Source organism: Schistocerca nitens, unplaced genomic scaffold, assembly GCF_023898315.1.
Source record: "Schistocerca nitens isolate TAMUIC-IGC-003100 unplaced genomic scaffold, iqSchNite1.1 HiC_scaffold_293, whole genome shotgun sequence".
NCBI classification, from domain to species: Eukaryota; Metazoa; Arthropoda; class Insecta; order Orthoptera; family Acrididae; genus Schistocerca; species Schistocerca nitens.
In genome coordinates this window covers 15,871-39,204 of record NW_026045831.1, presented here as the reverse complement: position 1 = coordinate 39,204, position 23,334 = coordinate 15,871, and the positions used below count along the sequence as shown (strand labels likewise).

Sequence of the window (23,334 nt, the reverse complement as noted above, 5' to 3'; positions counted from 1 at the left end):
TGGGACTGCAGAAAGCCGTCGCAGGCCCACGAGTGCGCTCCCGTCATTTTCTCGCGCCGACGCCGAGTTTGTGAGTACACACATGTGCTTGGAAGTTTTGGACAGAGCGAACATTCATTTCTTTTTAAGAATCGTAATTCAGTCATTCGAGTGCGGCAAAAGCAATGGTGCAGCGTTTCTTTTCTTAAGATCTCGCAGCTACTTGCAAGTATGTCCACCGCTTAAGACGACAGAAAACTAGCGTCAGCGGTGCGTCAGTGGGAAGTCGGTGAAGTCGCCATTGGAGCCATAAGCCAGTAATTACGACATGTGAATCACTCGCTCATCACGCAGCTGTACGATAGCTCAGTCGGTAGAGCGTTAGGTTTTCAACCAAAGGGTGTTGGGTCCAAGCCTCTGCCTGGGCGAAAATTAATACACTTTCGTAACGGCTAATGTGCTGGCCATGGAAACACTAGAGAAAAGAGTGAGGCCAAGCCGCTTTCTGCCATCGGATTGCTTCTCAAGGTGGCACTTTCACTTGTCGGAAGACGCTTTTGCCACCGGCAGTCGTGGCCGAGTGGTTAAGGCGTCTGACTTGAAATCAGATTCCCTCTGGGAGCGCAGGTTCGAGTCCTGCCGACTGCGAAAATTTTCTCGCTCACAGAAGATGGACGTTCAGCTGCATCCTAGCGGTTGCGTCACTACTAAACACGTGGGTCGCCAGCAATGTGCAGTGTTCTTGGCTACAGGGTGCAGCGCTAAAGTCGCGCCCAGAAGCCACAGCTCATCTCCTCGTCTCGCAGCCGTCCACCAGGTGTCAGTGCAAGTGTCGCCTCTCTGGGCAGTGCAGATGTGTCCATTTTAGCTTGCAGACGATGACGTGCAGCAATTTATGAGCTAGCGCAAGTCAAATGTTTTACCGTGTGTATCTGCTAGATACTGCCTCTCACACGGTGGAGAGGCTCACTCCTTCTTGTGTCTCGTTCTCTGCACACGAGTTGCACGTGGCATCGATATAGCACCGGTTTTCTAGCGTCAGCGAAGTCAATATTACATGAATCGAGTCGACGTGTTTGCTTGTTACGATGATTGAAGCAGAAGAAATGTGTGTGGTGCTTCACTGCATCTGCTGCTCGCCTTTCAGCGTCCCTGTGTCTTATCAGACGAAGACGACTGTGAAATTGGCGACGAGGCAGAGGTTAACGAAGACGTACAAAACAGAGACGTTCCACGTCAGCCGAAATAGCTCAGTTGGGAGAGCGTTAGACTGAAGATCTAAAGGTCCCTGGTTCGATCCCGGGTTTCGGCATGCATTCGTTTTGAAGCTGACGCCAATGGAATTGCTCTGAGTTTGTGATAATGTAACTACCGCCGAGAACAAAAGTGACTCCCTCCTGTAGCTGTTCTGGTTGTCTAGTGCATGCCATAAGAGGAACACAGTAGGCAACTGCCTGGGAAGCAAGAAAATAAAAAAAAAAAATGTCCTACCGACTGCGTTCCCTTTTTTGTGTCAGGACGTGAAGAACGTCTCCAACGGAACTGTGAAATGAGCGAAAGCGTGGGAAACATTGCATTCAAAATGCTTGTGAATTTTCGAGTTGCCCAGTGAGTGTCAACAAAACACGTAAATCCTCTGCTCCAACGCATGAGACGTAACGACTGCTGCAATTTGTTTTTGCGTCGTGTGTCAGTATTCTTTGATAGTCTGTTACGAGCTTAGCACGATAAGTTTGTAGACAGCATCCAGGCGACGTTTTATTAGTTGCAGCGATTGCACAACAGTAAAGGACATGAGCCAATGTATAGTTGTGCATCGTGGAAGGTTTGCTAACGTCCTGTGAGCCCGGGTAGCTCAGCCGGTAGAGCATTAGGCTTTTAACCTAAGGGTCCAGGGTTCAAATCCCTGTCTGGGCGGAAATTTTAATGCTTTGGTAGTGATTCGTCTAGTAGCGGCGGAAACACTACGGAAGAGAATGTAACTACGCCGTTTCCTGCCACCACAGTGCTTTAAACGGTGGCAGTTGCATGTGACGGGAGAGGATTGCGCTCCGCGCAGTCGTGGCCGAGTGGTTAAGGCGTCTGACTCGAAATCAGATTCCCTCTGGGAGCGTAGGTTCGAGTCCTACCGGCTGCGTGCGATTTTGCGTAAAGAAGAGCAAATATTTTCACACGCATGAACGCGGGTGCAAGCCAATGACGCCACTCTCAACAAGACGAAAATTTAAGAATACAGAGTTCCGCGACGGCCGCTGCTTCCTGTGGTTACCGGTTCACCACGCACTGACGCTGGGACTGCAGAAAGCCGTCGCAGGCCCACGAGTGCGCTCCCGTCATTTTCTCGCGCCGACGCCGAGTTTGTGAGTACACACATGTGCTTGGAAGTTTTGGACAGAGCGAACATTCATTTCTTTTTAAGAATCGTAATTCAGTCATTCGAGTGCGGCAAAAGCAATGGTGCAGCGTTTCTTTTCTTAAGATCTCGCAGCTACTTGCAAGTATGTCCACCGCTTAAGACGACAGAAAACTAGCGTCAGCGGTGCGTCAGTGGGAAGTCGGTGAAGTCGCCATTGGAGCCATAAGCCAGTAATTACGACATGTGAATCACTCGCTCATCACGCAGCTGTACGATAGCTCAGTCGGTAGAGCGTTAGGTTTTCAACCAAAGGGTGTTGGGTCCAAGCCTCTGCCTGGGCGAAAATTAATACACTTTCGTAACGGCTAATGTGCTGGCCATGGAAACACTAGAGAAAAGAGTGAGGCCAAGCCGCTTTCTGCCATCGGATTGCTTCTCAAGGTGGCACTTTCACTTGTCGGAAGACGCTTTTGCCACCGGCAGTCGTGGCCGAGTGGTTAAGGCGTCTGACTTGAAATCAGATTCCCTCTGGGAGCGCAGGTTCGAGTCCTGCCGACTGCGAAAATTTTCTCGCTCACAGAAGATGGACGTTCAGCTGCATCCTAGCGGTTGCGTCACTACTAAACACGTGGGTCGCCAGCAATGTGCAGTGTTCTTGGCTACAGGGTGCAGCGCTAAAGTCGCGCCCAGAAGCCACAGCTCATCTCCTCGTCTCGCAGCCGTCCACCAGGTGTCAGTGCAAGTGTCGCCTCTCTGGGCAGTGCAGATGTGTCCATTTTAGCTTGCAGACGATGACGTGCAGCAATTTATGAGCTAGCGCAAGTCAAATGTTTTACCGTGTGTATCTGCTAGATACTGCCTCTCACACGGTGGAGAGGCTCACTCCTTCTTGTGTCTCGTTCTCTGCACACGAGTTGCACGTGGCATCGATATAGCACCGGTTTTCTAGCGTCAGCGAAGTCAATATTACATGAATCGAGTCGACGTGTTTGCTTGTTACGATGATTGAAGCAGAAGAAATGTGTGTGGTGCTTCACTGCATCTGCTGCTCGCCTTTCAGCGTCCCTGTGTCTTATCAGACGAAGACGACTGTGAAATTGGCGACGAGGCAGAGGTTAACGAAGACGTACAAAACAGAGACGTTCCACGTCAGCCGAAATAGCTCAGTTGGGAGAGCGTTAGACTGAAGATCTAAAGGTCCCTGGTTCGATCCCGGGTTTCGGCATGCATTCGTTTTGAAGCTGACGCCAATGGAATTGCTCTGAGTTTGTGATAATGTAACTACCGCCGAGAACAAAAGTGACTCCCTCCTGTAGCTGTTCTGGTTGTCTAGTGCATGCCATAAGAGGAACACAGTAGGCAACTGCCTGGGAAGCAAGAAAATAAAAAAAAAAATGTCCTACCGACTGCGTTCCCTTTTTTGTGTCAGGACGTGAAGAACGTCTCCAACGGAACTGTGAAATGAGCGAAAGCGTGGGAAACATTGCATTCAAAATGCTTGTGAATTTTCGAGTTGCCCAGTGAGTGTCAACAAAACACGTAAATCCTCTGCTCCAACGCATGAGACGTAACGACTGCTGCAATTTGTTTTTGCGTCGTGTGTCAGTATTCTTTGATAGTCTGTTACGAGCTTAGCACGATAAGTTTGTAGACAGCATCCAGGCGACGTTTTATTAGTTGCAGCGATTGCACAACAGTAAAGGACATGAGCCAATGTATAGTTGTGCATCGTGGAAGGTTTGCTAACGTCCTGTGAGCCCGGGTAGCTCAGCCGGTAGAGCATTAGGCTTTTAACCTAAGGGTCCAGGGTTCAAATCCCTGTCTGGGCGGAAATTTTAATGCTTTGGTAGTGATTCGTCTAGTAGCGGCGGAAACACTACGGAAGAGAATGTAACTACGCCGTTTCCTGCCACCACAGTGCTTTAAACGGTGGCAGTTGCATGTGACGGGAGAGGATTGCGCTCCGCGCAGTCGTGGCCGAGTGGTTAAGGCGTCTGACTCGAAATCAGATTCCCTCTGGGAGCGTAGGTTCGAGTCCTACCGGCTGCGTGCGATTTTGCGTAAAGAAGAGCAAATATTTTCACACGCATGAACGCGGGTGCAAGCCAATGACGCCACTCTCAACAAGACGAAAATTTAAGAATACAGAGTTCCGCGACGGCCGCTGCTTCCTGTGGTTACCGGTTCACCACGCACTGACGCTGGGACTGCAGAAAGCCGTCGCAGGCCCACGAGTGCGCTCCCGTCATTTTCTCGCGCCGACGCCGAGTTTGTGAGTACACACATGTGCTTGGAAGTTTTGGACAGAGCGAACATTCATTTCTTTTTAAGAATCGTAATTCAGTCATTCGAGTGCGGCAAAAGCAATGGTGCAGCGTTTCTTTTCTTAAGATCTCGCAGCTACTTGCAAGTATGTCCACCGCTTAAGACGACAGAAAACTAGCGTCAGCGGTGCGTCAGTGGGAAGTCGGTGAAGTCGCCATTGGAGCCATAAGCCAGTAATTACGACATGTGAATCACTCGCTCATCACGCAGCTGTACGATAGCTCAGTCGGTAGAGCGTTAGGTTTTCAACCAAAGGGTGTTGGGTCCAAGCCTCTGCCTGGGCGAAAATTAATACACTTTCGTAACGGCTAATGTGCTGGCCATGGAAACACTAGAGAAAAGAGTGAGGCCAAGCCGCTTTCTGCCATCGGATTGCTTCTCAAGGTGGCACTTTCACTTGTCGGAAGACGCTTTTGCCACCGGCAGTCGTGGCCGAGTGGTTAAGGCGTCTGACTTGAAATCAGATTCCCTCCGGGAGCGCAGGTTCGAGTCCTGCCGACTGCGAAAATTTTCTCGCTCACAGAAGATGGACGTTCAGCTGCATCCTAGCGGTTGCGTCACTACTAAACACGTGGGTCGCCAGCAATGTGCAGTGTTCTTGGCTACAGGGTGCAGCGCTAAAGTCGCGCCCAGAAGCCACAGCTCATCTCCTCGTCTCGCAGCCGTCCACCAGGTGTCAGTGCAAGTGTCGCCTCTCTGGGCAGTGCAGATGTGTCCATTTTAGCTTGCAGACGATGACGTGCAGCAATTTATGAGCTAGCGCAAGTCAAATGTTTTACCGTGTGTATCTGCTAGATACTGCCTCTCACACGGTGGAGAGGCTCACTCCTTCTTGTGTCTCGTTCTCTGCACACGAGTTGCACGTGGCATCGATATAGCACCGGTTTTCTAGCGTCAGCGAAGTCAATATTACATGAATCGAGTCGACGTGTTTGCTTGTTACGATGATTGAAGCAGAAGAAATGTGTGTGGTGCTTCACTGCATCTGCTGCTCGCCTTTCAGCGTCCCTGTGTCTTATCAGACGAAGACGACTGTGAAATTGGCGACGAGGCAGAGGTTAACGAAGACGTACAAAACAGAGACGTTCCACGTCAGCCGAAATAGCTCAGTTGGGAGAGCGTTAGACTGAAGATCTAAAGGTCCCTGGTTCGATCCCGGGTTTCGGCATGCATTCGTTTTGAAGCTGACGCCAATGGAATTGCTCTGAGTTTGTGATAATGTAACTACCGCCGAGAACAAAAGTGACTCCCTCCTGTAGCTGTTCTGGTTGTCTAGTGCATGCCATAAGAGGAACACAGTAGGCAACTGCCTGGGAAGCAAGAAAATAAAAAAAAAAAATGTCCTACCGACTGCGTTCCCTTTTTTGTGTCAGGACGTGAAGAACGTCTCCAACGGAACTGTGAAATGAGCGAAAGCGTGGGAAACATTGCATTCAAAATGCTTGTGAATTTTCGAGTTGCCCAGTGAGTGTCAACAAAACACGTAAATCCTCTGCTCCAACGCATGAGACGTAACGACTGCTGCAATTTGTTTTTGCGTCGTGTGTCAGTATTCTTTGATAGTCTGTTACGAGCTTAGCACGATAAGTTTGTAGACAGCATCCAGGCGACGTTTTATTAGTTGCAGCGATTGCACAACAGTAAAGGACATGAGCCAATGTATAGTTGTGCATCGTGGAAGGTTTGCTAACGTCCTGTGAGCCCGGGTAGCTCAGCCGGTAGAGCATTAGGCTTTTAACCTAAGGGTCCAGGGTTCAAATCCCTGTCTGGGCGGAAATTTTAATGCTTTGGTAGTGATTCGTCTAGTAGCGGCGGAAACACTACGGAAGAGAATGTAACTACGCCGTTTCCTGCCACCACAGTGCTTTAAACGGTGGCAGTTGCATGTGACGGGAGAGGATTGCGCTCCGCGCAGTCGTGGCCGAGTGGTTAAGGCGTCTGACTCGAAATCAGATTCCCTCTGGGAGCGTAGGTTCGAGTCCTACCGGCTGCGTGCGATTTTGCGTAAAGAAGAGCAAATATTTTCACACGCATGAACGCGGGTGCAAGCCAATGACGCCACTCTCAACAAGACGAAAATTTAAGAATACAGAGTTCCGCGACGGCCGCTGCTTCCTGTGGTTACCGGTTCACCACGCACTGACGCTGGGACTGCAGAAAGCCGTCGCAGGCCCACGAGTGCGCTCCCGTCATTTTCTCGCGCCGACGCCGAGTTTGTGAGTACACACATGTGCTTGGAAGTTTTGGACAGAGCGAACATTCATTTCTTTTTAAGAATCGTAATTCAGTCATTCGAGTGCGGCAAAAGCAATGGTGCAGCGTTTCTTTTCTTAAGATCTCGCAGCTACTTGCAAGTATGTCCACCGCTTAAGACGACAGAAAACTAGCGTCAGCGGTGCGTCAGTGGGAAGTCGGTGAAGTCGCCATTGGAGCCATAAGCCAGTAATTACGACATGTGAATCACTCGCTCATCACGCAGCTGTACGATAGCTCAGTCGGTAGAGCGTTAGGTTTTCAACCAAAGGGTGTTGGGTCCAAGCCTCTGCCTGGGCGAAAATTAATACACTTTCGTAACGGCTAATGTGCTGGCCATGGAAACACTAGAGAAAAGAGTGAGGCCAAGCCGCTTTCTGCCATCGGATTGCTTCTCAAGGTGGCACTTTCACTTGTCGGAAGACGCTTTTGCCACCGGCAGTCGTGGCCGAGTGGTTAAGGCGTCTGACTTGAAATCAGATTCCCTCTGGGAGCGCAGGTTCGAGTCCTGCCGACTGCGAAAATTTTCTCGCTCACAGAAGATGGACGTTCAGCTGCATCCTAGCGGTTGCGTCACTACTAAACACGTGGGTCGCCAGCAATGTGCAGTGTTCTTGGCTACAGGGTGCAGCGCTAAAGTCGCGCCCAGAAGCCACAGCTCATCTCCTCGTCTCGCAGCCGTCCACCAGGTGTCAGTGCAAGTGTCGCCTCTCTGGGCAGTGCAGATGTGTCCATTTTAGCTTGCAGACGATGACGTGCAGCAATTTATGAGCTAGCGCAAGTCAAATGTTTTACCGTGTGTATCTGCTAGATACTGCCTCTCACACGGTGGAGAGGCTCACTCCTTCTTGTGTCTCGTTCTCTGCACACGAGTTGCACGTGGCATCGATATAGCACCGGTTTTCTAGCGTCAGCGAAGTCAATATTACATGAATCGAGTCGACGTGTTTGCTTGTTACGATGATTGAAGCAGAAGAAATGTGTGTGGTGCTTCACTGCATCTGCTGCTCGCCTTTCAGCGTCCCTGTGTCTTATCAGACGAAGACGACTGTGAAATTGGCGACGAGGCAGAGGTTAACGAAGACGTACAAAACAGAGACGTTCCACGTCAGCCGAAATAGCTCAGTTGGGAGAGCGTTAGACTGAAGATCTAAAGGTCCCTGGTTCGATCCCGGGTTTCGGCATGCATTCGTTTTGAAGCTGACGCCAATGGAATTGCTCTGAGTTTGTGATAATGTAACTACCGCCGAGAACAAAAGTGACTCCCTCCTGTAGCTGTTCTGGTTGTCTAGTGCATGCCATAAGAGGAACACAGTAGGCAACTGCCTGGGAAGCAAGAAAATAAAAAAAAAAAATGTCCTACCGACTGCGTTCCCTTTTTTGTGTCAGGACGTGAAGAACGTCTCCAACGGAACTGTGAAATGAGCGAAAGCGTGGGAAACATTGCATTCAAAATGCTTGTGAATTTTCGAGTTGCCCAGTGAGTGTCAACAAAACACGTAAATCCTCTGCTCCAACGCATGAGACGTAACGACTGCTGCAATTTGTTTTTGCGTCGTGTGTCAGTATTCTTTGATAGTCTGTTACGAGCTTAGCACGATAAGTTTGTAGACAGCATCCAGGCGACGTTTTATTAGTTGCAGCGATTGCACAACAGTAAAGGACATGAGCCAATGTATAGTTGTGCATCGTGGAAGGTTTGCTAACGTCCTGTGAGCCCGGGTAGCTCAGCCGGTAGAGCATTAGGCTTTTAACCTAAGGGTCCAGGGTTCAAATCCCTGTCTGGGCGGAAATTTTAATGCTTTGGTAGTGATTCGTCTAGTAGCGGCGGAAACACTACGGAAGAGAATGTAACTACGCCGTTTCCTGCCACCACAGTGCTTTAAACGGTGGCAGTTGCATGTGACGGGAGAGGATTGCGCTCCGCGCAGTCGTGGCCGAGTGGTTAAGGCGTCTGACTCGAAATCAGATTCCCTCTGGGAGCGTAGGTTCGAGTCCTACCGGCTGCGTGCGATTTTGCGTAAAGAAGAGCAAATATTTTCACACGCATGAACGCGGGTGCAAGCCAATGACGCCACTCTCAACAAGACGAAAATTTAAGAATACAGAGTTCCGCGACGGCCGCTGCTTCCTGTGGTTACCGGTTCACCACGCACTGACGCTGGGACTGCAGAAAGCCGTCGCAGGCCCACGAGTGCGCTCCCGTCATTTTCTCGCGCCGACGCCGAGTTTGTGAGTACACACATGTGCTTGGAAGTTTTGGACAGAGCGAACATTCATTTCTTTTTAAGAATCGTAATTCAGTCATTCGAGTGCGGCAAAAGCAATGGTGCAGCGTTTCTTTTCTTAAGATCTCGCAGCTACTTGCAAGTATGTCCACCGCTTAAGACGACAGAAAACTAGCGTCAGCGGTGCGTCAGTGGGAAGTCGGTGAAGTCGCCATTGGAGCCATAAGCCAGTAATTACGACATGTGAATCACTCGCTCATCACGCAGCTGTACGATAGCTCAGTCGGTAGAGCGTTAGGTTTTCAACCAAAGGGTGTTGGGTCCAAGCCTCTGCCTGGGCGAAAATTAATACACTTTCGTAACGGCTAATGTGCTGGCCATGGAAACACTAGAGAAAAGAGTGAGGCCAAGCCGCTTTCTGCCATCGGATTGCTTCTCAAGGTGGCACTTTCACTTGTCGGAAGACGCTTTTGCCACCGGCAGTCGTGGCCGAGTGGTTAAGGCGTCTGACTTGAAATCAGATTCCCTCTGGGAGCGCAGGTTCGAGTCCTGCCGACTGCGAAAATTTTCTCGCTCACAGAAGATGGACGTTCAGCTGCATCCTAGCGGTTGCGTCACTACTAAACACGTGGGTCGCCAGCAATGTGCAGTGTTCTTGGCTACAGGGTGCAGCGCTAAAGTCGCGCCCAGAAGCCACAGCTCATCTCCTCGTCTCGCAGCCGTCCACCAGGTGTCAGTGCAAGTGTCGCCTCTCTGGGCAGTGCAGATGTGTCCATTTTAGCTTGCAGACGATGACGTGCAGCAATTTATGAGCTAGCGCAAGTCAAATGTTTTACCGTGTGTATCTGCTAGATACTGCCTCTCACACGGTGGAGAGGCTCACTCCTTCTTGTGTCTCGTTCTCTGCACACGAGTTGCACGTGGCATCGATATAGCACCGGTTTTCTAGCGTCAGCGAAGTCAATATTACATGAATCGAGTCGACGTGTTTGCTTGTTACGATGATTGAAGCAGAAGAAATGTGTGTGGTGCTTCACTGCATCTGCTGCTCGCCTTTCAGCGTCCCTGTGTCTTATCAGACGAAGACGACTGTGAAATTGGCGACGAGGCAGAGGTTAACGAAGACGTACAAAACAGAGACGTTCCACGTCAGCCGAAATAGCTCAGTTGGGAGAGCGTTAGACTGAAGATCTAAAGGTCCCTGGTTCGATCCCGGGTTTCGGCATGCATTCGTTTTGAAGCTGACGCCAATGGAATTGCTCTGAGTTTGTGATAATGTAACTACCGCCGAGAACAAAAGTGACTCCCTCCTGTAGCTGTTCTGGTTGTCTAGTGCATGCCATAAGAGGAACACAGTAGGCAACTGCCTGGGAAGCAAGAAAATAAAAAAAAAAAATGTCCTACCGACTGCGTTCCCTTTTTTGTGTCAGGACGTGAAGAACGTCTCCAACGGAACTGTGAAATGAGCGAAAGCGTGGGAAACATTGCATTCAAAATGCTTGTGAATTTTCGAGTTGCCCAGTGAGTGTCAACAAAACACGTAAATCCTCTGCTCCAACGCATGAGACGTAACGACTGCTGCAATTTGTTTTTGCGTCGTGTGTCAGTATTCTTTGATAGTCTGTTACGAGCTTAGCACGATAAGTTTGTAGACAGCATCCAGGCGACGTTTTATTAGTTGCAGCGATTGCACAACAGTAAAGGACATGAGCCAATGTATAGTTGTGCATCGTGGAAGGTTTGCTAACGTCCTGTGAGCCCGGGTAGCTCAGCCGGTAGAGCATTAGGCTTTTAACCTAAGGGTCCAGGGTTCAAATCCCTGTCTGGGCGGAAATTTTAATGCTTTGGTAGTGATTCGTCTAGTAGCGGCGGAAACACTACGGAAGAGAATGTAACTACGCCGTTTCCTGCCACCACAGTGCTTTAAACGGTGGCAGTTGCATGTGACGGGAGAGGATTGCGCTCCGCGCAGTCGTGGCCGAGTGGTTAAGGCGTCTGACTCGAAATCAGATTCCCTCTGGGAGCGTAGGTTCGAGTCCTACCGGCTGCGTGCGATTTTGCGTAAAGAAGAGCAAATATTTTCACACGCATGAACGCGGGTGCAAGCCAATGACGCCACTCTCAACAAGACGAAAATTTAAGAATACAGAGTTCCGCGACGGCCGCTGCTTCCTGTGGTTACCGGTTCACCACGCACTGACGCTGGGACTGCAGAAAGCCGTCGCAGGCCCACGAGTGCGCTCCCGTCATTTTCTCGCGCCGACGCCGAGTTTGTGAGTACACACATGTGCTTGGAAGTTTTGGACAGAGCGAACATTCATTTCTTTTTAAGAATCGTAATTCAGTCATTCGAGTGCGGCAAAAGCAATGGTGCAGCGTTTCTTTTCTTAAGATCTCGCAGCTACTTGCAAGTATGTCCACCGCTTAAGACGACAGAAAACTAGCGTCAGCGGTGCGTCAGTGGGAAGTCGGTGAAGTCGCCATTGGAGCCATAAGCCAGTAATTACGACATGTGAATCACTCGCTCATCACGCAGCTGTACGATAGCTCAGTCGGTAGAGCGTTAGGTTTTCAACCAAAGGGTGTTGGGTCCAAGCCTCTGCCTGGGCGAAAATTAATACACTTTCGTAACGGCTAATGTGCTGGCCATGGAAACACTAGAGAAAAGAGTGAGGCCAAGCCGCTTTCTGCCATCGGATTGCTTCTCAAGGTGGCACTTTCACTTGTCGGAAGACGCTTTTGCCACCGGCAGTCGTGGCCGAGTGGTTAAGGCGTCTGACTTGAAATCAGATTCCCTCCGGGAGCGCAGGTTCGAGTCCTGCCGACTGCGAAAATTTTCTCGCTCACAGAAGATGGACGTTCAGCTGCATCCTAGCGGTTGCGTCACTACTAAACACGTGGGTCGCCAGCAATGTGCAGTGTTCTTGGCTACAGGGTGCAGCGCTAAAGTCGCGCCCAGAAGCCACAGCTCATCTCCTCGTCTCGCAGCCGTCCACCAGGTGTCAGTGCAAGTGTCGCCTCTCTGGGCAGTGCAGATGTGTCCATTTTAGCTTGCAGACGATGACGTGCAGCAATTTATGAGCTAGCGCAAGTCAAATGTTTTACCGTGTGTATCTGCTAGATACTGCCTCTCACACGGTGGAGAGGCTCACTCCTTCTTGTGTCTCGTTCTCTGCACACGAGTTGCACGTGGCATCGATATAGCACCGGTTTTCTAGCGTCAGCGAAGTCAATATTACATGAATCGAGTCGACGTGTTTGCTTGTTACGATGATTGAAGCAGAAGAAATGTGTGTGGTGCTTCACTGCATCTGCTGCTCGCCTTTCAGCGTCCCTGTGTCTTATCAGACGAAGACGACTGTGAAATTGGCGACGAGGCAGAGGTTAACGAAGACGTACAAAACAGAGACGTTCCACGTCAGCCGAAATAGCTCAGTTGGGAGAGCGTTAGACTGAAGATCTAAAGGTCCCTGGTTCGATCCCGGGTTTCGGCATGCATTCGTTTTGAAGCTGACGCCAATGGAATTGCTCTGAGTTTGTGATAATGTAACTACCGCCGAGAACAAAAGTGACTCCCTCCTGTAGCTGTTCTGGTTGTCTAGTGCATGCCATAAGAGGAACACAGTAGGCAACTGCCTGGGAAGCAAGAAAATAAAAAAAAAAAATGTCCTACCGACTGCGTTCCCTTTTTTGTGTCAGGACGTGAAGAACGTCTCCAACGGAACTGTGAAATGAGCGAAAGCGTGGGAAACATTGCATTCAAAATGCTTGTGAATTTTCGAGTTGCCCAGTGAGTGTCAACAAAACACGTAAATCCTCTGCTCCAACGCATGAGACGTAACGACTGCTGCAATTTGTTTTTGCGTCGTGTGTCAGTATTCTTTGATAGTCTGTTACGAGCTTAGCACGATAAGTTTGTAGACAGCATCCAGGCGACGTTTTATTAGTTGCAGCGATTGCACAACAGTAAAGGACATGAGCCAATGTATAGTTGTGCATCGTGGAAGGTTTGCTAACGTCCTGTGAGCCCGGGTAGCTCAGCCGGTAGAGCATTAGGCTTTTAACCTAAGGGTCCAGGGTTCAAATCCCTGTCTGGGCGGAAATTTTAATGCTTTGGTAGTGATTCGTCTAGTAGCGGCGGAAACACTACGGAAGAGAATGTAACTACGCCGTTTCCTGCCACCACAGTGCTTTAAACGGTGGCAGTTGCATGTGACGGGAGAGGATTGCGCTCCGCGCAGTCGTGGCCGAGTGGTTAAGGCGTCTGACTCGAAATCAGATTCCCTCTGGGAGCGTAGGTTCGAGTCCTACCGGCTGCGTGCGATTTTGCGTAAAGAAGAGCAAATATTTTCACACGCATGAACGCGGGTGCAAGCCAATGACGCCACTCTCAACAAGACGAAAATTTAAGAATACAGAGTTCCGCGACGGCCGCTGCTTCCTGTGGTTACCGGTTCACCACGCACTGACGCTGGGACTGCAGAAAGCCGTCGCAGGCCCACGAGTGCGCTCCCGTCATTTTCTCGCGCCGACGCCGAGTTTGTGAGTACACACATGTGCTTGGAAGTTTTGGACAGAGCGAACATTCATTTCTTTTTAAGAATCGTAATTCAGTCATTCGAGTGCGGCAAAAGCAATGGTGCAGCGTTTCTTTTCTTAAGATCTCGCAGCTACTTGCAAGTATGTCCACCGCTTAAGACGACAGAAAACTAGCGTCAGCGGTGCGTCAGTGGGAAGTCGGTGAAGTCGCCATTGGAGCCATAAGCCAGTAATTACGACATGTGAATCACTCGCTCATCACGCAGCTGTACGATAGCTCAGTCGGTAGAGCGTTAGGTTTTCAACCAAAGGGTGTTGGGTCCAAGCCTCTGCCTGGGCGAAAATTAATACACTTTCGTAACGGCTAATGTGCTGGCCATGGAAACACTAGAGAAAAGAGTGAGGCCAAGCCGCTTTCTGCCATCGGATTGCTTCTCAAGGTGGCACTTTCACTTGTCGGAAGACGCTTTTGCCACCGGCAGTCGTGGCCGAGTGGTTAAGGCGTCTGACTTGAAATCAGATTCCCTCTGGGAGCGCAGGTTCGAGTCCTGCCGACTGCGAAAATTTTCTCGCTCACAGAAGATGGACGTTCAGCTGCATCCTAGCGGTTGCGTCACTACTAAACACGTGGGTCGCCAGCAATGTGCAGTGTTCTTGGCTACAGGGTGCAGCGCTAAAGTCGCGCCCAGAAGCCACAGCTCATCTCCTCGTCTCGCAGCCGTCCACCAGGTGTCAGTGCAAGTGTCGCCTCTCTGGGCAGTGCAGATGTGTCCATTTTAGCTTGCAGACGATGACGTGCAGCAATTTATGAGCTAGCGCAAGTCAAATGTTTTACCGTGTGTATCTGCTAGATACTGCCTCTCACACGGTGGAGAGGCTCACTCCTTCTTGTGTCTCGTTCTCTGCACACGAGTTGCACGTGGCATCGATATAGCACCGGTTTTCTAGCGTCAGCGAAGTCAATATTACATGAATCGAGTCGACGTGTTTGCTTGTTACGATGATTGAAGCAGAAGAAATGTGTGTGGTGCTTCACTGCATCTGCTGCTCGCCTTTCAGCGTCCCTGTGTCTTATCAGACGAAGACGACTGTGAAATTGGCGACGAGGCAGAGGTTAACGAAGACGTACAAAACAGAGACGTTCCACGTCAGCCGAAATAGCTCAGTTGGGAGAGCGTTAGACTGAAGATCTAAAGGTCCCTGGTTCGATCCCGGGTTTCGGCATGCATTCGTTTTGAAGCTGACGCCAATGGAATTGCTCTGAGTTTGTGATAATGTAACTACCGCCGAGAACAAAAGTGACTCCCTCCTGTAGCTGTTCTGGTTGTCTAGTGCATGCCATAAGAGGAACACAGTAGGCAACTGCCTGGGAAGCAAGAAAATAAAAAAAAAAAATGTCCTACCGACTGCGTTCCCTTTTTTGTGTCAGGACGTGAAGAACGTCTCCAACGGAACTGTGAAATGAGCGAAAGCGTGGGAAACATTGCATTCAAAATGCTTGTGAATTTTCGAGTTGCCCAGTGAGTGTCAACAAAACACGTAAATCCTCTGCTCCAACGCATGAGACGTAACGACTGCTGCAATTTGTTTTTGCGTCGTGTGTCAGTATTCTTTGATAGTCTGTTACGAGCTTAGCACGATAAGTTTGTAGACAGCATCCAGGCGACGTTTTATTAGTTGCAGCGATTGCACAACAGTAAAGGACATGAGCCAATGTATAGTTGTGCATCGTGGAAGGTTTGCTAACGTCCTGTGAGCCCGGGTAGCTCAGCCGGTAGAGCATTAGGCTTTTAACCTAAGGGTCCAGGGTTCAAATCCCTGTCTGGGCGGAAATTTTAATGCTTTGGTAGTGATTCGTCTAGTAGCGGCGGAAACACTACGGAAGAGAATGTAACTACGCCGTTTCCTGCCACCACAGTGCTTTAAACGGTGGCAGTTGCATGTGACGGGAGAGGATTGCGCTCCGCGCAGTCGTGGCCGAGTGGTTAAGGCGTCTGACTCGAAATCAGATTCCCTCTGGGAGCGTAGGTTCGAGTCCTACCGGCTGCGTGCGATTTTGCGTAAAGAAGAGCAAATATTTTCACACGCATGAACGCGGGTGCAAGCCAATGACGCCACTCTCAACAAGACGAAAATTTAAGAATACAGAGTTCCGCGACGGCCGCTGCTTCCTGTGGTTACCGGTTCACCACGCACTGACGCTGGGACTGCAGAAAGCCGTCGCAGGCCCACGAGTGCGCTCCCGTCATTTTCTCGCGCCGACGCCGAGTTTGTGAGTACACACATGTGCTTGGAAGTTTTGGACAGAGCGAACATTCATTTCTTTTTAAGAATCGTAATTCAGTCATTCGAGTGCGGCAAAAGCAATGGTGCAGCGTTTCTTTTCTTAAGATCTCGCAGCTACTTGCAAGTATGTCCACCGCTTAAGACGACAGAAAACTAGCGTCAGCGGTGCGTCAGTGGGAAGTCGGTGAAGTCGCCATTGGAGCCATAAGCCAGTAATTACGACATGTGAATCACTCGCTCATCACGCAGCTGTACGATAGCTCAGTCGGTAGAGCGTTAGGTTTTCAACCAAAGGGTGTTGGGTCCAAGCCTCTGCCTGGGCGAAAATTAATACACTTTCGTAACGGCTAATGTGCTGGCCATGGAAACACTAGAGAAAAGAGTGAGGCCAAGCCGCTTTCTGCCATCGGATTGCTTCTCAAGGTGGCACTTTCACTTGTCGGAAGACGCTTTTGCCACCGGCAGTCGTGGCCGAGTGGTTAAGGCGTCTGACTTGAAATCAGATTCCCTCTGGGAGCGCAGGTTCGAGTCCTGCCGACTGCGAAAATTTTCTCGCTCACAGAAGATGGACGTTCAGCTGCATCCTAGCGGTTGCGTCACTACTAAACACGTGGGTCGCCAGCAATGTGCAGTGTTCTTGGCTACAGGGTGCAGCGCTAAAGTCGCGCCCAGAAGCCACAGCTCATCTCCTCGTCTCGCAGCCGTCCACCAGGTGTCAGTGCAAGTGTCGCCTCTCTGGGCAGTGCAGATGTGTCCATTTTAGCTTGCAGACGATGACGTGCAGCAATTTATGAGCTAGCGCAAGTCAAATGTTTTACCGTGTGTATCTGCTAGATACTGCCTCTCACACGGTGGAGAGGCTCACTCCTTCTTGTGTCTCGTTCTCTGCACACGAGTTGCACGTGGCATCGATATAGCACCGGTTTTCTAGCGTCAGCGAAGTCAATATTACATGAATCGAGTCGACGTGTTTGCTTGTTACGATGATTGAAGCAGAAGAAATGTGTGTGGTGCTTCACTGCATCTGCTGCTCGCCTTTCAGCGTCCCTGTGTCTTATCAGACGAAGACGACTGTGAAATTGGCGACGAGGCAGAGGTTAACGAAGACGTACAAAACAGAGACGTTCCACGTCAGCCGAAATAGCTCAGTTGGGAGAGCGTTAGACTGAAGATCTAAAGGTCCCTGGTTCGATCCCGGGTTTCGGCATGCATTCGTTTTGAAGCTGACGCCAATGGAATTGCTCTGAGTTTGTGATAATGTAACTACCGCCGAGAACAAAAGTGACTCCCTCCTGTAGCTGTTCTGGTTGTCTAGTGCATGCCATAAGAGGAACACAGTAGGCAACTGCCTGGGAAGCAAGAAAATAAAAAAAAAAAATGTCCTACCGACTGCGTTCCCTTTTTTGTGTCAGGACGTGAAGAACGTCTCCAACGGAACTGTGAAATGAGCGAAAGCGTGGGAAACATTGCATTCAAAATGCTTGTGAATTTTCGAGTTGCCCAGTGAGTGTCAACAAAACACGTAAATCCTCTGCTCCAACGCATGAGACGTAACGACTGCTGCAATTTGTTTTTGCGTCGTGTGTCAGTATTCTTTGATAGTCTGTTACGAGCTTAGCACGATAAGTTTGTAGACAGCATCCAGGCGACGTTTTATTAGTTGCAGCGATTGCACAACAGTAAAGGACATGAGCCAATGTATAGTTGTGCATCGTGGAAGGTTTGCTAACGTCCTGTGAGCCCGGGTAGCTCAGCCGGTAGAGCATTAGGCTTTTAACCTAAGGGTCCAGGGTTCAAATCCCTGTCTGGGCGGAAATTTTAATGCTTTGGTAGTGATTCGTCTAGTAGCGGCGGAAACACTACGGAAGAGAATGTAACTACGCCGTTTCCTGCCACCACAGTGCTTTAAACGGTGGCAGTTGCATGTGACGGGAGAGGATTGCGCTCCGCGCAGTCGTGGCCGAGTGGTTAAGGCGTCTGACTCGAAATCAGATTCCCTCTGGGAGCGTAGGTTCGAGTCCTACCGGCTGCGTGCGATTTTGCGTAAAGAAGAGCAAATATTTTCACACGCATGAACGCGGGTGCAAGCCAATGACGCCACTCTCAACAAGACGAAAATTTAAGAATACAGAGTTCCGCGACGGCCGCTGCTTCCTGTGGTTACCGGTTCACCACGCACTGACGCTGGGACTGCAGAAAGCCGTCGCAGGCCCACGAGTGCGCTCCCGTCATTTTCTCGCGCCGACGCCGAGTTTGTGAGTACACACATGTGCTTGGAAGTTTTGGACAGAGCGAACATTCATTTCTTTTTAAGAATCGTAATTCAGTCATTCGAGTGCGGCAAAAGCAATGGTGCAGCGTTTCTTTTCTTAAGATCTCGCAGCTACTTGCAAGTATGTCCACCGCTTAAGACGACAGAAAACTAGCGTCAGCGGTGCGTCAGTGGGAAGTCGGTGAAGTCGCCATTGGAGCCATAAGCCAGTAATTACGACATGTGAATCACTCGCTCATCACGCAGCTGTACGATAGCTCAGTCGGTAGAGCGTTAGGTTTTCAACCAAAGGGTGTTGGGTCCAAGCCTCTGCCTGGGCGAAAATTAATACACTTTCGTAACGGCTAATGTGCTGGCCATGGAAACACTAGAGAAAAGAGTGAGGCCAAGCCGCTTTCTGCCATCGGATTGCTTCTCAAGGTGGCACTTTCACTTGTCGGAAGACGCTTTTGCCACCGGCAGTCGTGGCCGAGTGGTTAAGGCGTCTGACTTGAAATCAGATTCCCTCTGGGAGCGCAGGTTCGAGTCCTGCCGACTGCGAAAATTTTCTCGCTCACAGAAGATGGACGTTCAGCTGCATCCTAGCGGTTGCGTCACTACTAAACACGTGGGTCGCCAGCAATGTGCAGTGTTCTTGGCTACAGGGTGCAGCGCTAAAGTCGCGCCCAGAAGCCACAGCTCATCTCCTCGTCTCGCAGCCGTCCACCAGGTGTCAGTGCAAGTGTCGCCTCTCTGGGCAGTGCAGATGTGTCCATTTTAGCTTGCAGACGATGACGTGCAGCAATTTATGAGCTAGCGCAAGTCAAATGTTTTACCGTGTGTATCTGCTAGATACTGCCTCTCACACGGTGGAGAGGCTCACTCCTTCTTGTGTCTCGTTCTCTGCACACGAGTTGCACGTGGCATCGATATAGCACCGGTTTTCTAGCGTCAGCGAAGTCAATATTACATGAATCGAGTCGACGTGTTTGCTTGTTACGATGATTGAAGCAGAAGAAATGTGTGTGGTGCTTCACTGCATCTGCTGCTCGCCTTTCAGCGTCCCTGTGTCTTATCAGACGAAGACGACTGTGAAATTGGCGACGAGGCAGAGGTTAACGAAGACGTACAAAACAGAGACGTTCCACGTCAGCCGAAATAGCTCAGTTGGGAGAGCGTTAGACTGAAGATCTAAAGGTCCCTGGTTCGATCCCGGGTTTCGGCATGCATTCGTTTTGAAGCTGACGCCAATGGAATTGCTCTGAGTTTGTGATAATGTAACTACCGCCGAGAACAAAAGTGACTCCCTCCTGTAGCTGTTCTGGTTGTCTAGTGCATGCCATAAGAGGAACACAGTAGGCAACTGCCTGGGAAGCAAGAAAATAAAAAAAAAAAATGTCCTACCGACTGCGTTCCCTTTTTTGTGTCAGGACGTGAAGAACGTCTCCAACGGAACTGTGAAATGAGCGAAAGCGTGGGAAACATTGCATTCAAAATGCTTGTGAATTTTCGAGTTGCCCAGTGAGTGTCAACAAAACACGTAAATCCTCTGCTCCAACGCATGAGACGTAACGACTGCTGCAATTTGTTTTTGCGTCGTGTGTCAGTATTCTTTGATAGTCTGTTACGAGCTTAGCACGATAAGTTTGTAGACAGCATCCAGGCGACGTTTTATTAGTTGCAGCGATTGCACAACAGTAAAGGACATGAGCCAATGTATAGTTGTGCATCGTGGAAGGTTTGCTAACGTCCTGTGAGCCCGGGTAGCTCAGCCGGTAGAGCATTAGGCTTTTAACCTAAGGGTCCAGGGTTCAAATCCCTGTCTGGGCGGAAATTTTAATGCTTTGGTAGTGATTCGTCTAGTAGCGGCGGAAACACTACGGAAGAGAATGTAACTACGCCGTTTCCTGCCACCACAGTGCTTTAAACGGTGGCAGTTGCATGTGACGGGAGAGGATTGCGCTCCGCGCAGTCGTGGCCGAGTGGTTAAGGCGTCTGACTCGAAATCAGATTCCCTCTGGGAGCGTAGGTTCGAGTCCTACCGGCTGCGTGCGATTTTGCGTAAAGAAGAGCAAATATTTTCACACGCATGAACGCGGGTGCAAGCCAATGACGCCACTCTCAACAAGACGAAAATTTAAGAATACAGAGTTCCGCGACGGCCGCTGCTTCCTGTGGTTACCGGTTCACCACGCACTGACGCTGGGACTGCAGAAAGCCGTCGCAGGCCCACGAGTGCGCTCCCGTCATTTTCTCGCGCCGACGCCGAGTTTGTGAGTACACACATGTGCTTGGAAGTTTTGGACAGAGCGAACATTCATTTCTTTTTAAGAATCGTAATTCAGTCATTCGAGTGCGGCAAAAGCAATGGTGCAGCGTTTCTTTTCTTAAGATCTCGCAGCTACTTGCAAGTATGTCCACCGCTTAAGACGACAGAAAACTAGCGTCAGCGGTGCGTCAGTGGGAAGTCGGTGAAGTCGCCATTGGAGCCATAAGCCAGTAATTACGACATGTGAATCACTCGCTCATCACGCAGCTGTACGATAGCTCAGTCGGTAGAGCGTTAGGTTTTCAACCAAAGGGTGTTGGGTCCAAGCCTCTGCCTGGGCGAAAATTAATACACTTTCGTAACGGCTAATGTGCTGGCCATGGAAACACTAGAGAAAAGAGTGAGGCCAAGCCGCTTTCTGCCATCGGATTGCTTCTCAAGGTGGCACTTTCACTTGTCGGAAGACGCTTTTGCCACCGGCAGTCGTGGCCGAGTGGTTAAGGCGTCTGACTTGAAATCAGATTCCCTCTGGGAGCGCAGGTTCGAGTCCTGCCGACTGCGAAAATTTTCTCGCTCACAGAAGATGGACGTTCAGCTGCATCCTAGCGGTTGCGTCACTACTAAACACGTGGGTCGCCAGCAATGTGCAGTGTTCTTGGCTACAGGGTGCAGCGCTAAAGTCGCGCCCAGAAGCCACAGCTCATCTCCTCGTCTCGCAGCCGTCCACCAGGTGTCAGTGCAAGTGTCGCCTCTCTGGGCAGTGCAGATGTGTCCATTTTAGCTTGCAGACGATGACGTGCAGCAATTTATGAGCTAGCGCAAGTCAAATGTTTTACCGTGTGTATCTGCTAGATACTGCCTCTCACACGGTGGAGAGGCTCACTCCTTCTTGTGTCTCGTTCTCTGCACACGAGTTGCACGTGGCATCGATATAGCACCGGTTTTCTAGCGTCAGCGAAGTCAATATTACATGAATCGAGTCGACGTGTTTGCTTGTTACGATGATTGAAGCAGAAGAAATGTGTGTGGTGCTTCACTGCATCTGCTGCTCGCCTTTCAGCGTCCCTGTGTCTTATCAGACGAAGACGACTGTGAAATTGGCGACGAGGCAGAGGTTAACGAAGACGTACAAAACAGAGACGTTCCACGTCAGCCGAAATAGCTCAGTTGGGAGAGCGTTAGACTGAAGATCTAAAGGTCCCTGGTTCGATCCCGGGTTTCGGCATGCATTCGTTTTGAAGCTGACGCCAATGGAATTGCTCTGAGTTTGTGATAATGTAACTACCGCCGAGAACAAAAGTGACTCCCTCCTGTAGCTGTTCTGGTTGTCTAGTGCATGCCATAAGAGGAACACAGTAGGCAACTGCCTGGGAAGCAAGAAAATAAAAAAAAAAAATGTCCTACCGACTGCGTTCCCTTTTTTGTGTCAGGACGTGAAGAACGTCTCCAACGGAACTGTGAAATGAGCGAAAGCGTGGGAAACATTGCATTCAAAATGCTTGTGAATTTTCGAGTTGCCCAGTGAGTGTCAACAAAACACGTAAATCCTCTGCTCCAACGCATGAGACGTAACGACTGCTGCAATTTGTTTTTGCGTCGTGTGTCAGTATTCTTTGATAGTCTGTTACGAGCTTAGCACGATAAGTTTGTAGACAGCATCCAGGCGACGTTTTATTAGTTGCAGCGATTGCACAACAGTAAAGGACATGAGCCAATGTATAGTTGTGCATCGTGGAAGGTTTGCTAACGTCCTGTGAGCCCGGGTAGCTCAGCCGGTAGAGCATTAGGCTTTTAACCTAAGGGTCCAGGGTTCAAATCCCTGTCTGGGCGGAAATTTTAATGCTTTGGTAGTGATTCGTCTAGTAGCGGCGGAAACACTACGGAAGAGAATGTAACTACGCCGTTTCCTGCCACCACAGTGCTTTAAACGGTGGCAGTTGCATGTGACGGGAGAGGATTGCGCTCCGCGCAGTCGTGGCCGAGTGGTTAAGGCGTCTGACTCGAAATCAGATTCCCTCTGGGAGCGTAGGTTCGAGTCCTACCGGCTGCGTGCGATTTTGCGTAAAGAAGAGCAAATATTTTCACACGCATGAACGCGGGTGCAAGCCAATGACGCCACTCTCAACAAGACGAAAATTTAAGAATACAGAGTTCCGCGACGGCCGCTGCTTCCTGTGGTTACCGGTTCACCACGCACTGACGCTGGGACTGCAGAAAGCCGTCGCAGGCCCACGAGTGCGCTCCCGTCATTTTCTCGCGCCGACGCCGAGTTTGTGAGTACACACATGTGCTTGGAAGTTTTGGACAGAGCGAACATTCATTTCTTTTTAAGAATCGTAATTCAGTCATTCGAGTGCGGCAAAAGCAATGGTGCAGCGTTTCTTTTCTTAAGATCTCGCAGCTACTTGCAAGTATGTCCACCGCTTAAGACGACAGAAAACTAGCGTCAGCGGTGCGTCAGTGGGAAGTCGGTGAAGTCGCCATTGGAGCCATAAGCCAGTAATTACGACATGTGAATCACTCGCTCATCACGCAGCTGTACGATAGCTCAGTCGGTAGAGCGTTAGGTTTTCAACCAAAGGGTGTTGGGTCCAAGCCTCTGCCTGGGCGAAAATTAATACACTTTCGTAACGGCTAATGTGCTGGCCATGGAAACACTAGAGAAAAGAGTGAGGCCAAGCCGCTTTCTGCCATCGGATTGCTTCTCAAGGTGGCACTTTCACTTGTCGGAAGACGCTTTTGCCACCGGCAGTCGTGGCCGAGTGGTTAAGGCGTCTGACTTGAAATCAGATTCCCTCTGGGAGCGCAGGTTCGAGTCCTGCCGACTGCGAAAATTTTCTCGCTCACA

At 50.1% G+C, this 23,334-nt stretch overlaps 41 non-coding genes across 41 annotated transcripts; all 41 read left to right on the top strand.

The window, feature by feature from the left end:
- The first annotated feature begins 545 nt into the window (after window positions 1–545).
- Window positions 546–627, top strand: Trnas-uga (transfer RNA serine (anticodon UGA)). The gene has a single exon. It is a non-coding gene; the product is annotated as a tRNA-Ser (tRNA).
- Window positions 628–1,218: 591 nt separating this feature from the next.
- Window positions 1,219–1,291, top strand: Trnaf-gaa (transfer RNA phenylalanine (anticodon GAA)). Its single transcript has one exon. It is a non-coding gene; the product is annotated as a tRNA-Phe (tRNA).
- A 532-nt stretch (window positions 1,292–1,823) lies between these two features.
- Trnak-uuu (transfer RNA lysine (anticodon UUU)) lies at window positions 1,824–1,896 on the top strand. Its single transcript has one exon. It is a non-coding gene; the product is annotated as a tRNA-Lys (tRNA).
- A 138-nt stretch (window positions 1,897–2,034) lies between these two features.
- On the top strand, window positions 2,035–2,116 carry Trnas-cga (transfer RNA serine (anticodon CGA)). Its single transcript has one exon. It is a non-coding gene; the product is annotated as a tRNA-Ser (tRNA).
- A 698-nt stretch (window positions 2,117–2,814) lies between these two features.
- Window positions 2,815–2,896, top strand: Trnas-uga (transfer RNA serine (anticodon UGA)). Its single transcript has one exon. It is a non-coding gene; the product is annotated as a tRNA-Ser (tRNA).
- A 591-nt stretch (window positions 2,897–3,487) lies between these two features.
- On the top strand, window positions 3,488–3,560 carry Trnaf-gaa (transfer RNA phenylalanine (anticodon GAA)). Its single transcript has one exon. It is a non-coding gene; the product is annotated as a tRNA-Phe (tRNA).
- A 531-nt stretch (window positions 3,561–4,091) lies between these two features.
- Window positions 4,092–4,164, top strand: Trnak-uuu (transfer RNA lysine (anticodon UUU)). The gene has a single exon. It is a non-coding gene; the product is annotated as a tRNA-Lys (tRNA).
- Window positions 4,165–4,302: 138 nt separating this feature from the next.
- On the top strand, window positions 4,303–4,384 carry Trnas-cga (transfer RNA serine (anticodon CGA)). Its single transcript has one exon. It is a non-coding gene; the product is annotated as a tRNA-Ser (tRNA).
- A 698-nt stretch (window positions 4,385–5,082) lies between these two features.
- On the top strand, window positions 5,083–5,164 carry Trnas-uga (transfer RNA serine (anticodon UGA)). The gene has a single exon. It is a non-coding gene; the product is annotated as a tRNA-Ser (tRNA).
- Window positions 5,165–5,755: 591 nt separating this feature from the next.
- On the top strand, window positions 5,756–5,828 carry Trnaf-gaa (transfer RNA phenylalanine (anticodon GAA)). The gene has a single exon. It is a non-coding gene; the product is annotated as a tRNA-Phe (tRNA).
- A 532-nt stretch (window positions 5,829–6,360) lies between these two features.
- On the top strand, window positions 6,361–6,433 carry Trnak-uuu (transfer RNA lysine (anticodon UUU)). The gene has a single exon. It is a non-coding gene; the product is annotated as a tRNA-Lys (tRNA).
- A 138-nt stretch (window positions 6,434–6,571) lies between these two features.
- Window positions 6,572–6,653, top strand: Trnas-cga (transfer RNA serine (anticodon CGA)). The gene has a single exon. It is a non-coding gene; the product is annotated as a tRNA-Ser (tRNA).
- Window positions 6,654–7,351: 698 nt separating this feature from the next.
- On the top strand, window positions 7,352–7,433 carry Trnas-uga (transfer RNA serine (anticodon UGA)). The gene has a single exon. It is a non-coding gene; the product is annotated as a tRNA-Ser (tRNA).
- Window positions 7,434–8,024: 591 nt separating this feature from the next.
- On the top strand, window positions 8,025–8,097 carry Trnaf-gaa (transfer RNA phenylalanine (anticodon GAA)). The gene has a single exon. It is a non-coding gene; the product is annotated as a tRNA-Phe (tRNA).
- Window positions 8,098–8,629: 532 nt separating this feature from the next.
- Trnak-uuu (transfer RNA lysine (anticodon UUU)) lies at window positions 8,630–8,702 on the top strand. Its single transcript has one exon. It is a non-coding gene; the product is annotated as a tRNA-Lys (tRNA).
- A 138-nt stretch (window positions 8,703–8,840) lies between these two features.
- Window positions 8,841–8,922, top strand: Trnas-cga (transfer RNA serine (anticodon CGA)). Its single transcript has one exon. It is a non-coding gene; the product is annotated as a tRNA-Ser (tRNA).
- A 698-nt stretch (window positions 8,923–9,620) lies between these two features.
- On the top strand, window positions 9,621–9,702 carry Trnas-uga (transfer RNA serine (anticodon UGA)). Its single transcript has one exon. It is a non-coding gene; the product is annotated as a tRNA-Ser (tRNA).
- Window positions 9,703–10,293: 591 nt separating this feature from the next.
- Window positions 10,294–10,366, top strand: Trnaf-gaa (transfer RNA phenylalanine (anticodon GAA)). Its single transcript has one exon. It is a non-coding gene; the product is annotated as a tRNA-Phe (tRNA).
- A 532-nt stretch (window positions 10,367–10,898) lies between these two features.
- On the top strand, window positions 10,899–10,971 carry Trnak-uuu (transfer RNA lysine (anticodon UUU)). The gene has a single exon. It is a non-coding gene; the product is annotated as a tRNA-Lys (tRNA).
- Window positions 10,972–11,109: 138 nt separating this feature from the next.
- Trnas-cga (transfer RNA serine (anticodon CGA)) lies at window positions 11,110–11,191 on the top strand. The gene has a single exon. It is a non-coding gene; the product is annotated as a tRNA-Ser (tRNA).
- Window positions 11,192–11,889: 698 nt separating this feature from the next.
- Trnas-uga (transfer RNA serine (anticodon UGA)) lies at window positions 11,890–11,971 on the top strand. Its single transcript has one exon. It is a non-coding gene; the product is annotated as a tRNA-Ser (tRNA).
- A 591-nt stretch (window positions 11,972–12,562) lies between these two features.
- Window positions 12,563–12,635, top strand: Trnaf-gaa (transfer RNA phenylalanine (anticodon GAA)). The gene has a single exon. It is a non-coding gene; the product is annotated as a tRNA-Phe (tRNA).
- A 532-nt stretch (window positions 12,636–13,167) lies between these two features.
- Window positions 13,168–13,240, top strand: Trnak-uuu (transfer RNA lysine (anticodon UUU)). The gene has a single exon. It is a non-coding gene; the product is annotated as a tRNA-Lys (tRNA).
- A 138-nt stretch (window positions 13,241–13,378) lies between these two features.
- Trnas-cga (transfer RNA serine (anticodon CGA)) lies at window positions 13,379–13,460 on the top strand. Its single transcript has one exon. It is a non-coding gene; the product is annotated as a tRNA-Ser (tRNA).
- Window positions 13,461–14,158: 698 nt separating this feature from the next.
- Trnas-uga (transfer RNA serine (anticodon UGA)) lies at window positions 14,159–14,240 on the top strand. The gene has a single exon. It is a non-coding gene; the product is annotated as a tRNA-Ser (tRNA).
- Window positions 14,241–14,831: 591 nt separating this feature from the next.
- Window positions 14,832–14,904, top strand: Trnaf-gaa (transfer RNA phenylalanine (anticodon GAA)). The gene has a single exon. It is a non-coding gene; the product is annotated as a tRNA-Phe (tRNA).
- Window positions 14,905–15,436: 532 nt separating this feature from the next.
- On the top strand, window positions 15,437–15,509 carry Trnak-uuu (transfer RNA lysine (anticodon UUU)). Its single transcript has one exon. It is a non-coding gene; the product is annotated as a tRNA-Lys (tRNA).
- A 138-nt stretch (window positions 15,510–15,647) lies between these two features.
- Window positions 15,648–15,729, top strand: Trnas-cga (transfer RNA serine (anticodon CGA)). Its single transcript has one exon. It is a non-coding gene; the product is annotated as a tRNA-Ser (tRNA).
- A 698-nt stretch (window positions 15,730–16,427) lies between these two features.
- Trnas-uga (transfer RNA serine (anticodon UGA)) lies at window positions 16,428–16,509 on the top strand. The gene has a single exon. It is a non-coding gene; the product is annotated as a tRNA-Ser (tRNA).
- A 591-nt stretch (window positions 16,510–17,100) lies between these two features.
- Trnaf-gaa (transfer RNA phenylalanine (anticodon GAA)) lies at window positions 17,101–17,173 on the top strand. The gene has a single exon. It is a non-coding gene; the product is annotated as a tRNA-Phe (tRNA).
- Window positions 17,174–17,705: 532 nt separating this feature from the next.
- Window positions 17,706–17,778, top strand: Trnak-uuu (transfer RNA lysine (anticodon UUU)). Its single transcript has one exon. It is a non-coding gene; the product is annotated as a tRNA-Lys (tRNA).
- Window positions 17,779–17,916: 138 nt separating this feature from the next.
- On the top strand, window positions 17,917–17,998 carry Trnas-cga (transfer RNA serine (anticodon CGA)). Its single transcript has one exon. It is a non-coding gene; the product is annotated as a tRNA-Ser (tRNA).
- Window positions 17,999–18,696: 698 nt separating this feature from the next.
- On the top strand, window positions 18,697–18,778 carry Trnas-uga (transfer RNA serine (anticodon UGA)). The gene has a single exon. It is a non-coding gene; the product is annotated as a tRNA-Ser (tRNA).
- Window positions 18,779–19,369: 591 nt separating this feature from the next.
- On the top strand, window positions 19,370–19,442 carry Trnaf-gaa (transfer RNA phenylalanine (anticodon GAA)). The gene has a single exon. It is a non-coding gene; the product is annotated as a tRNA-Phe (tRNA).
- A 532-nt stretch (window positions 19,443–19,974) lies between these two features.
- Trnak-uuu (transfer RNA lysine (anticodon UUU)) lies at window positions 19,975–20,047 on the top strand. Its single transcript has one exon. It is a non-coding gene; the product is annotated as a tRNA-Lys (tRNA).
- A 138-nt stretch (window positions 20,048–20,185) lies between these two features.
- On the top strand, window positions 20,186–20,267 carry Trnas-cga (transfer RNA serine (anticodon CGA)). Its single transcript has one exon. It is a non-coding gene; the product is annotated as a tRNA-Ser (tRNA).
- Window positions 20,268–20,965: 698 nt separating this feature from the next.
- Trnas-uga (transfer RNA serine (anticodon UGA)) lies at window positions 20,966–21,047 on the top strand. The gene has a single exon. It is a non-coding gene; the product is annotated as a tRNA-Ser (tRNA).
- A 591-nt stretch (window positions 21,048–21,638) lies between these two features.
- Trnaf-gaa (transfer RNA phenylalanine (anticodon GAA)) lies at window positions 21,639–21,711 on the top strand. The gene has a single exon. It is a non-coding gene; the product is annotated as a tRNA-Phe (tRNA).
- Window positions 21,712–22,243: 532 nt separating this feature from the next.
- Trnak-uuu (transfer RNA lysine (anticodon UUU)) lies at window positions 22,244–22,316 on the top strand. The gene has a single exon. It is a non-coding gene; the product is annotated as a tRNA-Lys (tRNA).
- Window positions 22,317–22,454: 138 nt separating this feature from the next.
- Trnas-cga (transfer RNA serine (anticodon CGA)) lies at window positions 22,455–22,536 on the top strand. The gene has a single exon. It is a non-coding gene; the product is annotated as a tRNA-Ser (tRNA).
- Window positions 22,537–23,234: 698 nt separating this feature from the next.
- Window positions 23,235–23,316, top strand: Trnas-uga (transfer RNA serine (anticodon UGA)). Its single transcript has one exon. It is a non-coding gene; the product is annotated as a tRNA-Ser (tRNA).
- The last annotated feature ends 18 nt before the right edge of the window (window positions 23,317–23,334 follow it).